The sequence below is a fragment of the Bactrocera tryoni genome, unplaced genomic scaffold, assembly GCF_016617805.1.
Source record: "Bactrocera tryoni isolate S06 unplaced genomic scaffold, CSIRO_BtryS06_freeze2 scaffold_133, whole genome shotgun sequence".
NCBI lineage: Eukaryota > Metazoa > Arthropoda > Insecta > Diptera > Tephritidae > Bactrocera > Bactrocera tryoni.
In genome coordinates, this window is record NW_024395849.1 from 45,657 (window position 1) to 50,721 (window position 5,065).

The window sequence follows — 5,065 nt, forward strand, 5'->3', positions numbered from 1 at the left end:
AATGTTAAATAAGATAAGAAATATTCTAGCTATTGTAATAAGTTATACAGTCCACATAAAGTAGATAAGGCAGAAGCAATACAAAACATACATAAATAAACACATAAAAATATGTGCATTAATATGCAACATATGTACATATGTACATATATGAGGCACGTATGCATTTATATACAATACGCATACACTCAAGAAATATAAGGGGTATTCAGAATCTGGTGCAAACGGTCTTGCATTCTTGCAATTGCAAATTAGCTAGCATAGTTTTGCTTTCACACTAACAAAATGTAGCTATGCATCTGCTACACCCTTGCAAATAAGTAACATAAAACGCCATTGTATTATTTGCAACACTGGTTTGCAAATTATCAGCTGCTGCCAAAAATAAAAACATTGTAAACGAAGAAAAAGAAATGGAGTAAACAGGTTTGAATAAAATAAAGCAAAAACACGGACTGAGTAGGCAATTGAAAAGTAAAGTCCTCTCTCGACGAACAAAAGCTAAACTCTATAAGTCGCTCATAATTCCCGTCCTGCTATATGGTGCAGAGGCTTGGGCGATAACAGCAACCGATGAGTCGACTATACGAGTTTTCGAGAGAAAAATTCTGCGAAAGATTTATGGTCCTTTGCGCATTGGCCACGGCGAATATCGCATCCGATGGAACGATGAGCTGTACGCGATATATGACGACATTGACATAGTTCAGCGAATGAAAAGACAGCGGCTACGCTGGCTAGGTCATGTTGTCCGGATGGACGAAATCACTCCAGCTCTGAAAGTATACGACGCAGTACGCCGGGGAAGCAGAGGAAGAGGAAGATCTCCAATCCCTTGGAAGGTCCATGTGGTGAAGAACCTGGCTCTGCTTGGAATATCCAATTGGCGCCACGTAGCGAAAAGAAGAAACGACTGGCGCGCTGTTGTTAACTCGGCTATAATCGCGTAAGCGGTGTCTACGCCAATTAAGAAGAAAAACACGAAAAGCCGAATAAAAAGCGAAAAATAAATCCAGAGTATACTGGATTTCTTGCAGGAAGCACATGAAGTAAAAGTGAAATTTGTGCTATGTGCCGTATAAAAATATTTCTTACTTTCAATGTCTATAATTTTTTCAGCAGCTTCATCAAATAAGGCGTGAGTTAATTTTTCCCTAAAATGTTTTTTCGGCATATTTTCGAATTCGTGCGAAAATTTTGTTTACAAACAATGTTTTTCTTCACCGATCAGCTGTGAATTAATGGTATTTGCAAGGGTTGCACAGAAATAAAAAAAAAAAGACGTTCGCTGTTGATGGTAAATATGAAAATTTTAATCATTGTTCGACATGTTTATGTTCTCTGCGAATGGTAGGCACCTTTTCGCGATTATATTCATTCAGGTTTTATACACAAATGTATATACATCTCTAAATAACGAAATGTGATATCTGATTAGGTCTGTTCGTTTCCAAATGAGACATTTTTGTGACTTTCTCGTACTGAATTGCAAAATCATGTCGATTCACAAAAAATTGTCTCTATGTAAAATCTCCAAATAGTGACCAGAGACTGTTAACAGAGTTGCGCTATGTGTCAATGCCGTCGTATAACTCCTACATCATTCCATTGAAAGCCATACCATACCATATATTTCTTACAGAACTTTTCTTTCGAAAACTCCTAACGTGGACTCATCAGATGTTATCGTTCATGCCTCTGCACCATATAGGAGGACGCCAATAATGAGTGAGTTATAGAATTCGGTCTTTGTTAATCGAGAGAGAATTTAATTGCCTACTCAGTCGAAAGTAGCACCTGCTGGCAAGAGTTATTATGCGTTGGATTTCGTGGGAGCCAAGTTGCGGTTGTGACGACTACTTGTATCATGACAGAGGATATTTGGTTTTTCCCCGTTCACTACCAGACCCATTTGGTTCGCTTCGTTGTCAATTCTGGAGAAAGCAGAACTAACTGCGCGGGTGTGGAGATCAATGATATCAATGCATCAGCGTACGCCAGAGGCTTTACACACTTATAAAAGATTATACCTTTTCTATTCAACTCTGCAGCACGATTTATTCTCTCCAGCAGTAGTTCAAAAAATCGCACTAGAGGGACTTATCTAAAAGGTCCTTTCCGATCTTGGTGGATCTTTCGGTGTTGGTCAACGTTAGTTTCCGCATCGGTATTAGTTTTGCGTGGATACCAAATTCTTTTCGTGTTATGGAAAGCGGCTTTGAAGACGTGTCGATTCTCTTTTCACGGATCGCTTCCAAGTTTTAGCGCATGGTGAATATTTGGTCAGTCGTTGATTTTCGAGGCCTAAACCTCAGATATATGGTCGAATTAGTTTCCTGTGGGTGTTAATCTTTCACACAATTCGCTCGAGAAAACCATTTATGCGTTGTTAAAGAGTCTTATCCTACGATATTTGGCGCAGATAGTGGGGTCTCCCCTGTTGTGGATTAGGCAGAGTACACTTAAGTTCCAATCATTGAGTATGCTTTCGTCCGAAAAAGTAGCTGATGCATGCTTCTTATCAGTTCTTCCCCGTCGTATTTGTATACCTCGGCCGGCAATCCATCGGCGCCCGCCCGTCAGGCAATGGAACGTGCGGTCCACTATCTTCGATTGGAGAATCAGGTTCACGTTCTCCTGATGTTATGATATTACTGCCTTTCAGCAAGTTGGAGAATTTTTCCCTTCATAATTTTAGTATGCTCTGCGCATCAGCCACTAGAACACCTTTGGGGGTTATACGAGATCCACTCCGGTCTTGAAACATTCTGTTTCTGTCGGCCAGATTGTCAAGCTCTTTGCACTCAAGAATTTCAGCCTCTCTCTTTTTTTGTCTGCAGATGCTTCCTTCCTCAACTTTCGGTATCTATTCAATCCGGCACATATTGTGGTCGATTGTAACGTTGCGAGGTAGGCAGTTTACCTTCTCACCTCAGTGACACGGCACTCCCCAACGTACCAGCAGTTATTTTGCATTTTACGAGAACTAATATTTTCGTTTGCAGCTGTAGAGTTTGAAATGCCGTCCCACAGTTCCCTTATACCGATAGTGCAATTCGAGTAGAAAATCGGTGTGTATCTTGGCTGGAATAAGACAATGGTCCGAGTCGATATTAGGACCTCGTACGCACGTCTATACCACTGGAGACGCTTCTTCCGTGTATCACAACATGACTGATCTGGTTGGTGGCTTTTCGATCCGAAGACAGCCAGGTAGCTTGATGAATTTTGCATACTATAGGTCTAGTACTACAGATAACCATATTTCGGGCCCCGGCGAAACTGTACCCATTTGGGGATGTTTTATATTCACATCGTCTTTCTCTTCCGTCGGGCCGTAGGCGCAAATCATCGATATGTTGAAGAATTTTGATTTGATGTGGATTGTGGCTAGACGTTCATCCACCGGGGTGAATGTCAAGACACGGCGACAGAGTCTTTCGCTGACCGTCAATCGCATTCCGAATTTGGGCTCCTTTATATGGGCGCTGTAGTAAATGCCATAAGGAACTACTCAGTCCTTGTCCCGTCCATCGAATTTCTTGGACGGGTGTGAAGTCAGCTTTCACTTTTACGAGAACATCAACCAGCTGGGCAGCGGCACCTTCCCAATTAAGGGACCGGACATTCCAGGTGCATACCCTTAAATCGTAATCATTATTGAGTTTGCATGGTCGTCATCAACAGGTTTGCATGGTCGTCATCAACAGGGGGGTCTCTTATCCGAGCCTGCTGTTTCGTTTTCATTGGGGGCGTTTTATTACGTGGCTGGTTCCAAACCCAGCTCACATACTGTACATTTTCCCATGTTAAGAAATTATGAATGCAACAACAGGCCAAAACTATTTTCGATGCATTTGTGGATATAAATGTTTCATATTTGCAGGAACTTGAAATCGGCTACACAAAAGTACATACGCGTCTAGCTCTCGATTATCTGTAATTGAAAATAGTTTCCTCTGCGCTTAATTGGGTGCTACTAAATAGCTTTATTAAATTCTTCATAAGTGAAAATGCATCATCTCTAATAAAAACAATTGAAATTCGTCCTTACTCATGGAAACTATTACTGCTGGAATGAAATACAGTTATCAAATTTCTCCCTTGATTTGTTTTGATCGAATATTCAAACACCAGATGCTCTTGCGTTTGCACCAACTTTGAACTCATATTTCGCATTAACGAATGCCATGATAACAATAGAGTAGGATTTTTATAATTGTAATAATTGGCCCTATCACGCAATCCATTGTAGGCTGTTTTTTCGTGAGAGATACGAAATTGCTATCATGCAATTCGAACAGTTCCGAACGTAAGTTCGAAATTCGTGGAGTGGCATTAACTGAATACATTCGGAACGTCAAATTGTGAATTTTGTCGGAATTTTTGGCGACAATTTTTGCTAGCGGAGAAATAAATATAAAAAACTAAGAATGTAAATTCAAACTATAAAATATTTGGTTAGAGAAAAATAATCTTTAATGCGATTTCCACAGGTCTAAAGTAATTACCACCAAGCAGCAATTTGCACTAATGGTTGAGTTGTTACAGCAAAAACCTGAAATGGCGCAGGGTTTTACCAAGTTCCCTAAAGAAGAAGCGGCAGCTTTTTGGAATAATATGGCCCAGGAACTGAACAGTGTTGGTCCGCCTACCAAGGATATTTCCAGCTGGAAGAAGTAATATATTAAAGTTGTAAATTTTATTGTTGTAATACTAAGGAGCAGTGATCTGCTGGTGGCGGCAGAAATATGCAGCACCATTTCAACGAATTGAGGAAGCGGTGATAACACTAACGGCATTAGAGACGAGTACAAGTGGAATTGAAAATACAGTGAGCATGGGCTTACCTATGGCAGCTTAATTATTATAATAAAAGAACAACCTTCACTTCAAAAAGAATTTCACGATTAGTTGGACGATCTTTACTCAGGTAAGCGACGATTAGGCAGAGCATTTAAAAAGCAAAACGATTTGAAGAAAGCGGACGTGGAAGAAATTGGAATGCACAACATAGGTATGGAGAATTTGATAGCTGCTAAGAATTCAATAAAACATCAAATGT